The sequence below is a fragment of the Lactuca serriola genome, chromosome 3 (assembly GCF_051521515.1).
Source record: "Lactuca serriola cultivar US96UC23 chromosome 3, Lser_US96UC23_V15, whole genome shotgun sequence".
NCBI lineage: Eukaryota > Viridiplantae > Streptophyta > Magnoliopsida > Asterales > Asteraceae > Lactuca > Lactuca serriola.
The window spans coordinates 20114044-20126308 of NC_136410.1; the positions used below are offsets into that span (position 1 = coordinate 20114044).

Below are 12265 nucleotides of genomic sequence, written 5' to 3' on the forward strand. Positions count from 1 at the left end.
AAATTCTTAACCGTTGTGTTTTGCTTAGTGCTAAAGTTAAGGGTTTTACCTTCAAATTTTAATTGATTTATTGTTCTATCACGAAAATGCTTTCTATTATGTTCATAAGGATGGATACATGATTGTTAGAGATGGTATAGGGGCGGGAAATACATGAGACCCCAATCACCATCCCCATCCATAAATCCCCATTCCAATCCTCATCCCTATCATCAGAGAACACAAATTTATCATCATCCCTACCCCCAACGGGGACCAGAGATTCCCAACGGTGAATCGGAGATTTCTTTTTCTTTTTTAATAAGAAAAATTTTACGTCAAGAAAAACTCTAAATTTCAGTTTTACCAACATAAGTTTAAAGATTATAAAAAAAATATTCATAGAGTGCATAAAAACTATAAACAAATTTTCTAACAAATTTAAATACATACATGAAAATCAAGTAGAATTTTTTTTTTATCAAAATGATATTTGAGGTAAAATAGATAAACTAAGTAGAAAAAAATACACAATGTTAATTCTTATATAGATATTAAAGATGGATCATATTTAGGAATAGTGAACATCCTGATTTTTTGGCAAAACTGGTCCTTTGGTTATGGGTATGTGTTCTCTTGTGGCTTTGTTGTTGCCGATTTTTTATGGGGCATATTATGTTATTTTCTCAATTCTTTATGATACGTGTCTTTCTTTCCTTCCCTCTTCCGATGTAATTGATACGTGTCATTACCACCGCCTCAAATCCCTCTTTCCACTTCCTGATCCATCTTATCCACCACTACCCTGTGTGAGGGCTTCTGTTTAGAACCTATTGAGAACTGCCATCACCAATGTCTGCTTGCATCACCGATCTCTGCCAGCTGCAACCATCGTCATCCCGTCGGCTTTTGGCTTCAGTCTGACACCTATTTTCCATCGTCTTTCCGTTGACTTTCAATTGTTCAACGTCTACACCACAAGCGATTTGCAGCTAAGCATATTTTTATTTCGGATTTGAACGAAGCTATTGTTCAATTTCGGTATACTTTGGATTTTGTTTTTTTCATTCTTTATTATGAAATTTGAAAGTGAGTTTGATGATGTACACCAAGTGCTCGATGAAATGTTACAACGAAATGTTAATGTTTCTTACATCTGTTGGACTCTGTGGATGCATAGATTTCCAAGCACTATGATGTTGTCGATCTTTTACAATGTCCATGGTAAATATGTGGAATTGAGATAAAGCATCGGTGGTTTTTAGGTAATTTTATATCATTTTTTTTACTCAATATTTACACTTTTATTCACTCCATTTATTGATAATTATCTGCTTTTGTATTATTGATAGGGCTGATTGGAGATGTGTTGTTGACAACCTTTTAACTAAAAAGAGGTGTTGCAAAGGCTTCAACAACTAAACTATATACTCAATCATCAACTACATATGATTCTCTCCAAAGGAATCCTTTTGAATGAGGGTAAAACGGTAATTAGTTACCTATGTTTATAAATACTTCAAATTTTATTTCTTTTTAACTACGATGTATAAACCACTAACAATGATGTGTTTTTGATTTTTAAGGGTTTTTGTTTTTGTTAATGCTCCCTGTTACAGCTTGACAACACTCTCATGTAAAGCAAAACACAGACTTATCTGATATTCTAAAATCAAGACAAAGACCAACTTGAGTTTTTTTTTATTATCGACAGTGTTTTTGTTTTATGACAGACTAAATCCATTCTCTCCTGGGGCAATTACCACTAATCATTGAAGACCGTATGCAAACATTCTCAAGATACATGAACAAGAAAATGAAGAGGAATTTTGGCAGAAAAATGAAGGTATTATATATTACATTATCACATATTTCAGATTCTTAATGCACATTTCTTGACGGGTTACCAAGATTATTTTTAGAAAAACTTTGCATCTTTAAGATTTTTTTTTCTTTCCAGAGTATGCTTACAGGAAGGCTTTGAAAGTTTCTCAAACTAAAGACAAAATGAAGGAGACCTTGTCAAAACAAGCTGTTAAAGATTGCTTACTTATTGACCATTTATGTAGATTAGTTTCATAGAAGCATCATTTATGTAAATATTTTTAAACAGGGACACTTCATGCAACTTTGTTTCATTCAATGTTGCTCTGTTAGAATTTGAATATCAAGAAAGCGAGATTGTAAAGGTGTTAAATGAATAACCTCATTGTCACATACGTTTTGTGTTATAACTCAATATATCAACTAACATACTTTTTTTTTGTTTTTTAAGATTTTGTTCATCAGCCCAGTTATAATAGGTAGCAACATGTCCTGAAAAACTCATTGAAAACACAATAGATTTCGATCGCAACCCTGATAAAATTTATGCTCTCGATACCAACAAAATTTTGTCAAATATAAAAGCCACATGCTTATCGCCCACAAATGAAGCCTAACAGAAGCTATTGATCTCAACATTAGAGAGGTAAATGGTTTTACTTTTCAAAATAGTTGTTTTTCTATTTATATTTTCTATACAAATAATCTTGCACTAAGTCAATTTTGTTACTTTGGTTGATACTTTAAATTTATTTTCAATGTGTAATTGATAATGGAACTTAATGTATAATGAATGTTACATTGGTTACTCATATTTTCTAATAAATCTTTTACGTAGTTTTTCATTTAGGAAATTGGTTATTTTTCTATTATTTTTATTTTTATGTTATTTTTTTGTAACATCCCTTTAAGGCATTGTATTTTGACATATAATTTACTAATATTAAAAAGACAATTTACCATGTATATGATAAGTAATATTGAGTTTTTTTGGTGTGATATAACATCTTAAAATGAACAAAGTACTACACTTATTATGTTTTACATGACAAAAGGGTAAAACTTTCTTTTGCTTTTACACGATAATGAAAGTTTAACAAGTTGGAAAAATAAATGGTTTGGTGGAGTCGAAAGCGATTTGTATGGTTAGTCTTTTATTTCATTGTTATAATGATTTTTTTACAATTAAATCAATTTAGTCACTTGATTATTTTTTTTGTAGTGATTAAGACATTATTATACTTTTTTAGGTGAAAACGCTGGGGAGATCACAATTTCATTATCAGTCAAATAAAGTCAAAGTTGTGGTTCCATTTTTACACTTAAAGAAAGATTCCAATAGGCATTGTTTGATTATTTTTTCCAAATGGAGTTGACGGGTTAAAGGGTTATTTTTTTCGACTTTATTTATATTTCTTTGCCTGTTTCGAAGCTCCTTTAATTTTTCACCATCCACATCTATAAGTTATTATATGTCTAAATGATGCCTTCTGCACTAATTCAAATACATCAAGGGTTTTTTGTAACTAGGACCGGAGATGATAATGGCAGGAAGAGAAATAGGGGTAAATTGGTCATTTCAGGATCACCGAGTGTATTATTGCTTTTGCAACTTAGGATTTCTTATACAATTGCTTTTGCAACCTACTTAAATTTCGATACCAATATGAGCATTTTATTTTATATGTTTTCTTTTTGTTTTTGTTTTAATAATATATATTTATTTCACAAGACAAATGACAAAATATTTTGAAAGCAAGTGGTCTACTTATGGGAAGCAGGATATAGGTTAGTTATCTTATTTTATCTTCTATTATTTGAATGCCATTAATCTTTTTTTTTTTGTAAAAAACATTTAAATATGTCACACCCCCAAACCTGAACGACGGAAACGTTCGGGGGCGGATGACTTCATGTGGTAACGTAACAATTGAATACATAGTAAAGAAAGCAATACAACCATCATATATATAATTGAAAGTTTAAATTTGTCAAAAAGTTAGATGTTCAAAACCAATTACAATATGATGTCAAAATATGAGATTAAACTGGCGCCGCAGCATCCCTTCATCAAAAGCATAATGATACCTGAAATTACTGATTCCCTGGGACATACAAGTAATTTTGAAAGAGTAGATCAACATTTAAGCTGGTGAGTTTCATAAGTATTTAAATGACAATGTTTGTATGAAATGAAATGTTTTGTCCTTGGTTGTGTTGTGTTTAGAAAATCCTATATTTTCTACTAATATAAAAGTAGCCTTCTCTCAAGACCAATGTTTGTTTCTAAAATGTATGAAAGTGTAAAATAACCAATGTGTTTGAAAACCTTGTAAATCAATGCATTTTGAATACCCCATGTGAGTTTTATAACCATACTATTGACTCGGAATGCCTATACACAACGTTCTTTAGGCGTTGGAATGTTATGACGTTTGTCACCCCAAATGGTGGACTGTAGCTAACAGTCAGGGCGCGGGTTGTCAAGCCCGTATAGATCTATACACAAACACCATGCTCCCCCTCCAAGGGATTCTGGTATATAATACAGGACTTGAAATGTGTACTCGAACGTACGTGAAGTTTATGTCTCAAAAAACCGTGGTATAAAAGCAGATTAACGTGTTTAAAATGTTCGTTTGTTCTTGTATATGAAAGTGACTTCTTGAAAATCATGTTTCTAGTATGTAAAAGTTAGCAATATCCTCGTAATACTATACCTATTATAGTTTTCTAAAAGTGTGACTTGTTTGTTTAGAAAATGCCTAGAAAAGGAATCACTTTTTATAAATGTATAGATTTTTGTAGAGCCTAAGATAGACAAGTATACATATAATCTAAGAAAATGTTTAGTTTATACATGCATTACAACAATTTATATTTTTAAAGATAGGATTCTATTGTAATATATTTTGTATACGAGAGTTCCCTATAAAGTTTATAAATCACATATGATTCTACTTAATAAAAGTGTATAAAAATCTTTATATATAACACCCGATAGTAGTCGTGTGTTTTACTTGTAATTCCCCCCCTTAGAAAGCATATAAAAGCATTTAGAATATTTAAAAAGGGATAATTAAGGGGTATGAACTCACTTGAAAGTTTGAAGATAGCGAGATGGAAAACCGGGCAGAGTTTCGTCTCGGGAAACGGATTTTTCTCGGGATTCTCGGGAATCTCGGGAGTAAAATCGACCTTCGGGACTTGAGCAAAAAGACCAGAGCTTCGGGGTAGTGCGGCCACGGAAATCGAGGCAATATCGTGAGAGAAATGGGGTGAATTTTCCGGAACCCTCGCATCTCTATTTATAGGGGTTGAGAGGCCTTGGTACGTGGGGCGTATGGGCGTACGCAGCGCGTACCCGTGCGTCATGCATGAGCAAGTCCTCGACTGCCCCGGAGCTCGGATGGGACGGATCGCATAGGCTCGCATAGGGGAGACGTGGACGGACCGAGACCAAGGCCTTCGCGTACGCGGGGCGTACGAGGCTACGCAGCGCGTAACTCGGATGAGGACGCTGACTCCTCCTTCGGATATTACTAGAATTTTGATTTAAATTTATATATAATTTATTTAATAAACTTCAAAAAATCATATCTTCTTCATACGAACTTCGTTTTCGATGGTCTTTATATCCACGCGTATGTGAGACTACGCTCTACAACTTTCGTTTAGACTCCGTTGGCAAATTCCGAAATTATTTTTATTATTTATTTATAAAATGACGTGATTAAGGAATTTCTTTAAAAATTCATAACTTCTTTATCTGACGTCGGTTTTTGCCAGACTTTTCACCGCTGAAATACCATTGTCGAGACCTTCGATTCTCGTTTAGGTCATTCCGGCCAAAAGTCACTCGATTTCCGATTCGAGTTTTTAGCTGTCTGCTGCTAAGCCGAACTTGGAAAAATCTTAACTTCAATATACGAAGCCGGATTTGGGCATTCTTTTTACGTATGATCCCGGTTTAATGATATTAAACATAGTAGGTAGTTAAATAGAAACTTTTTGGACATTTTATTATCAAAGTTAATTTCTTTAACTCAAAAGTGGTTACAATATTTGACTTATTAGGTCATTACAAAGAGTTGAAATATCGAGTTGTCACAAAATATGATGATTTTAAATGAACGAAAAGTTTGTGCTAATCATAGAATGAGCAAAAGAGATGTCAACGATGGTGTCCATTGACAAAATCAATTTTGGTAAGGAGACATGTAACATGTTTTCTCTCTTGGGTATAAATGGTGTTGTTTTTGTTGTGGGAGATTCTAGCACAAAATCAATTTTTGTAACCTGCAATGGATATGCTATTTGTTTTTGGTTAGAAAATCATTAAGTTTTGGTTTTTTGCAACTTGTTTTCTCTCTCGGGTGCAAATGGTGATTTTTTCTTTGGTGTGTGATTTGATCATTCAAGGAAATGAAATGAAAGAAGACAAGTGAGGGATGGGGTAATATGAAGATGCTATTACTGTATTTCTTATAGATTGCATTGTACTTTCATTTAAAACTACCCGAATATAAGATTGTATTTTCATTGTTTTTTAAAATATATTCAAATATGACATTCTATTTCTTTTACTAACATGATTTATCGTTACATTTCCACTCATCCGATTGATGAAGAATTACATAGAATAGCAACATACTTTAATGTGGATACCAAGTCATGCAATGTACTTCATTATTTGTCTCACAAAACGAACATGTTCCGCCCCGCGCAACGCGCGGGAAACCCCTCTAGCCTGATATATAGTATACTGGTTTGGTTACAGAAAATGAGGATTCATTGTGTTTGAGAAAAATTGGCCTGCCTCTTGGCTGCAATAATGGTCCTAAAATGTTACATGACAGCCTATTGTTCTGGAATTGTATCGATAATGTACCAGAATGTGGTGTACTATGTGGTGTACCGGAATCATAAAATATTGATAATGGATTTTGGTGAAATTGGAGATGCTAGAACATTCAACACGAAATCATTCAGTGAAGCGATTTATAACATTAAATATTTAAGGAGGAGAAGAGGGATGTTGCTTACATACCTCCGGGAGTTTATTTGATATAGAGTTTCAAGCTAATCAGTCACATCATTTTGTTTTTTTGGCCAAAATGTTGTTATTAAAGCCTTACAAGATAACCAGCACGAAGTAGCCAAAATGATAACAAGCATGAAATGGTCAAAATGATCGGAACTGTCTAAATCCATCCCCGCAAAGCGGGGTTCTTCATCTAGTTTAGATAAAAGAAGAAGAAAATGTACAATTTCAACCAAATAATTATTAATGAGTTTGGTTACTTGGATAATCTTTTAGGTATCGTAAATTATACTATAAATATCTAAAAAGTAAGTTACAGTTTGGTCCCTATGGTTTGGTCAGATTCGCACTTTCAGTCCATCATTTGAAAATTTGACAAGATGCATCCCTATGGTTTAAAGAAATTGCACTACACATACTTAGTCCATTTAAAAGGACCATTTAACCCTTGCTTTTATATCTTTGTTTTTCTTTTATATATATATATATATATATATATATATATATATATATATATATATATAATTGTTTAATTTATTTATATTCTCTGCTTGCATTTGATTTTATTTATTTATATTTTTATGATTTATATATTTTTTGAAATTTCATTTGAATATATTTTTAATGTTTTTTATGTTTTATTTGTTTATATTTTTTGATGGTTTTTTAGTATTTTTTGTAGTTTTTTTTGATGTTTTCTTCGTGTGTGTGTGTATATATATATATATATATATATATATATATATATATATATATATTTATAAAGCTTTTTATAAATATTTTTTGTATAAAAAATATAAAAAAGTTTATTAAATGTGAATATGATTAACACAAATTCGGTATAAAATTATTTATTTTATAAATGTTATTGTATAGGCTAATCCGGAATTCGAAACGAGTGTCAATGACATCAAGTTCAATTTTTTTAGTTGTAGAATATTTTTTTACATTTCGTTCCGAATAGAAAATGCTAATTAAAATTCCTGTAACTCAAATACACGTGTCAATGTTTTCGATTTCCTTTTTTTATTAAAATTTTTGTTCGTTTTCGAGTTATATGGTTTCCAATTAGCCATTATATAACTTGAAACCTGTTTTTGAATTTTGGTTAGCCTATCCATTAATCCTATTAAAAAACTAATTTTATATCTAATCTACGTTAATAATATTCACATTTAACGAATTTTTTTACATTTTTTACAAAAAATATTTAAAAAATTATAAACAAACAAAACGTCAAAAAAAATTAAATGTATTCAAACAACATGTCAAAAAAACTAGAAAATATTATTCAAAAAAATATATACAAGCAAAATGTGAAAAACATTAAACAATATATTCGAAAAATGTCAAATAAAATCTAAATAATAAAAAATATAAATAAATAAAATAAAATGTAAGCGAAAAAATATAGAAAAAAAACAATTATATATATAAGGGTAAAATGGTCTTTTTAAATGAAATAAGAATGTGTAGTGCAATTTTTTTAAACCACAAGGATATATTTAGTCAGATTTTCAAAGGTTGGAGTGAAAATGTGAATCTGACCAAATCACAGGGACCAAAACTGTAATTTACTCATATCTAAATATATGTTTTCTATTATTTTTATATGTGGACTATCGTCCTCAGCTACACCTCCATTTTTTTATTTGGGGATTCTTCGTCCCGGTCCTCATTCCCAGTCAACTTGGAGATTCCTCAATAAAAAAAGACGCGAGTTTCGGGTTCCCCATTAAATATGAGGTTTTAGGTTCCCCATTGACCGTTGATTTCTTCCTTTAAAACTCAAGAAGGCTTTGAAAGGATCTCAGGTGACAATTTGGTCGGTAGAAATGCTTTGAAATTGGAATTCAGTCCCACGGTATTATTCTCATGTTTGATTCAAGATTCCATAAAGAATTAGATTCTTAAATGTGGCGAATTTTCCATAGAATGTTCATTTTATCAAAATAAGGATGGTATCAAAATGCAATTTAAGAAAAAAAAAAAGTTTAAGATTATCATATTATCTTTTTTATTTTTAAAATTACATATGAAAACCTACCACGGGCTATCACCGCTATCACTACCTCCATTTATAATTTTTATAATCTATATAATATATCTTTAAATATAAGTTATAAAATGAAATAAAATTCAAAAATAAAAATAAAAAAATATTTTGCTTTTCAACACTATTGGATTCAGAGTGATATCTTGTACATCATGTAAATCTAACACCACATACAAACTTATTGGACCGCTATATGGTCAAAGTGAAAGCACTAAACAAGCCTTGGAAATGACAGTAGATGCCATGCTCCATTTCCCCTCCCAAGTCCCAACTATAATACTGCCAACTTATTTACATTTTCTTTTAATTTTGTATTTCTAAAAATTCTTTTGTCGTTCTATCTTTTTATAATAAAGTTTCTGCCACATCAGGTGGTTATAGTTTTATTTTATTTAATAAGAATAAAAAACAGGAAATTCAATCTGCCAGCTACAGCGATACTGTTTGTTCTATCGACATTTTCTAATCGTATTGGGATGTTATTTATCGTTTTAGGCAGATTCATTGTTATATAGAAACCAAATGCAAAACATATATAATACAAGCACCTTGTTTCACATTATTAATATATTTTCTGTCAGTATTTTATAATATAGTTTACTTGTTTATTTATATTTATATATAAAATGAGATAAAAAGTGGTGATCAATGAACCCATTTAGTAGGGAGATATTTCTATGGTCCCAGCACAGACCAGATGTGTGAGGTAGGCCACTTTGACATAACATTTAAACATTATATTCGAATTTCGTACAGAAAATTATCAATACTAATCAAGTAAAATTAAGTCAAATCGGAGACGAGCTTTTTCTCTTGTCTACGTGTCCCTGTTTTATGGGGGGTAATGCCTACACATGTTTGGTTTCAGGGACAAACTCTTGTCACATGCATGGATAATACACAAAGTACTAATCACAAGAATTCAATAGAATGAATTTGAAAATATAATTATTTTTGTTTTAGAAACTATAAAATTATAAATATATATAAAAACCAAATTTTCATATATATATATATATATATATATATATATATATATATATATATATATATATATATATATATATAAGTTTACTATAGCAAAAAATATATATTTTTATACATATTTTGCTATAATACCTCAACTTTATATAATACCTAAATTTTATATAATTCGTTACTTTTAATCCATATTTTGTATAATCCATCATTTATAATATTTTTATTTTGTAAAATAATATTTTTCATCTCTTTATTTTTTTAAATCATTTTCACCTCTTTCGCTTTCATCGTTGTAAAATGTCATTTTTATCCTTTTATTTTTAAAATTTTTGAGTTTATTCCTGTCAAGTGGTAATGTATAAGGTACAAAAATTTTAATGTGTAAAATACAACTTTAGTCTCTAAACTTTATATAATCCATCACTTTTAACCATTTTATTTGTAAAATGATATTTTTATATATAGTACTTTTTAAAATATTATTTTTACTTCGTCCAGTTTCAACTTAATTAAATATCACTTTCACCCCTTTATATTCTAAACTTTCGTACTTATCATGTACTATATATAAATACAATTTCTCTTCTCCAGTTTGTAAAATACACACCTCTTATTTTTTTAAATGTTATTTTGGCCCGCTCAATAGAGATAATTATTGTAGTCAATATTAAAATTGTTAATACACAATATACAAATATGTCAATATGTAAAATGCAACTTTGTATAATCCATTATTTGCAACCATTTTATTTTTTAAAATAATATTTTTCATCACTTTACTTTTTAAAATATAAATTACCTTCAAGTTTTGTAAAAAGTCACTTTCATCCCTTCATATTTCATTTCTCGAATTTGTAAAATCTGTCACTTGCAACTATCTATTTTGTAAAATGATATCTTTCAACCATTAACTTTTTAAAATATCATTTTTATCATTCCACCTTTAACTTTATAAAATGTCACTTTCAACCATTCATATATATATATATATATATATATATATATATATATATATATATATATATATATATATATATGATTTTCCGTCGTCTATTTTCCTAATACGCAAGAAAAATACGTAAAAACCTATGAGTGAAATCAATTACTAGTTATAATTAAATAAACATAAAAAATCAATTTTGTGATATATAGAAAAATTCAAATAATAACAAAAAAAAATTAGAAACTATCATAAATGAGAACCGATTATTCATAGTAGTACTTTTAAAATATTATAACATGGTTCCTATATTAAATTGCAAATACATTAATATATATATATATATATATATATATATATATATATATATATATTAGCTCTCACAGTTTAATATAAAAATGGTATGCAAGTAGGGATAATGACTTGAAATGGTAATGTACACTAGAAAATGTTCACATTTGGTCACTGAATTATTTTTTGTGCTTTATTTATCCTTAAACTTATTGAAACATGTAATTATACCAGTATGACCGGTAATAGTGAGTTTTGCAGGTTTTCGGCGTGATTTCCAGCCAAACATGAGTTTTCCGACCAAGTATGATTTTCCGGTTATCTTCACCGGCTATGATTGACCTATATATGTTAGGGTGCAAAGTCACGCTTGGATGAGGCTTTACCCACTTATACGTGTAATGAGTTGTCTTTCCTTTATAAGGAAGTGAGTGACACTCATTTTATGTAAGGAACCATTTGGAGTGTTAGACTAGAGAGAGAAACTTTGTACAAACCCATTTGTATATTCTTTCTAGATATAATATGAGCTTACAAAGATTTATTTACTCCTTGTGTTCTTGATTTTTCATGATGATTCACTGGATCTTTCTAGTTCCGCACATGCCATCATAATTAACACAACTATAATTGGTATCAGAGAGGGTGTTCTTGATTGAATCAAAAATTGATCCTTGATGGCTATCTTGATTGGGTGATTCTTCATGATCTTATTGATCTTCGTGATTTAGAGAGTTTTTGGATTCTAGAAATCGAACTCATATTTGATTCTATTCAAAATTCGATTTTCTTCACTAGAATTCAAGTGATTTTTACTTTCTCTCTTTAGAAACCCATTAAAAAATCACTTTCTCTCTCTAAAAATCTTCAAGTTTTTGTGATCATGGTGCGTTTGGAGTATGATTCTTGGGTTGTGATTGTTAAAGATTTGAAATACAAAGTCAACGAATATCAATTCTATGGATTGGTGTTAAGTGGGTTGATTTCACAAAAAACTTTGATTTCTTATGGAGGTTTGAAGGATGATAATGGAAGATTTATATTTCAACTACTTTTGAAGATTCAATGTTTGTATGATCTTTTTATTATGAAGTTAGTTGCAAGCAATAACCGAAAAAAAGGAGAAGAAAGAGATTTGTATAACAAAAGA

The 12265-nt window shown here is 29.8% G+C and overlaps 1 long non-coding RNA gene across 4 annotated transcripts; it reads left to right on the forward strand.

Moving 5' to 3' along the window:
* Positions 1 to 728: 728 nt before the first annotated feature.
* On the forward strand, positions 729 to 3068 carry LOC145091629 (uncharacterized). 4 transcript variants are annotated; one of them, XR_013702233.1, is made up of 5 exons: positions 729 to 1244; positions 1332 to 1825; positions 1940 to 2168; positions 2255 to 2449; positions 3054 to 3068. It is a non-coding gene; the product is annotated as an uncharacterized LOC145091629 (long non-coding RNA). The 4 variants fall into 4 exon arrangements; XR_013702234.1 differs by lacking the exons at positions 2255 to 2449; positions 3054 to 3068 and having other exon boundaries at positions 743 to 1244; positions 1332 to 1469; positions 1566 to 1615; positions 1713 to 1825; positions 1940 to 2253; XR_013702235.1 differs by lacking the exons at positions 2255 to 2449; positions 3054 to 3068 and having other exon boundaries at positions 732 to 1020; positions 1160 to 1244; positions 1940 to 2253.
* Positions 3069 to 12265: the final 9197 nt, after the last annotated feature.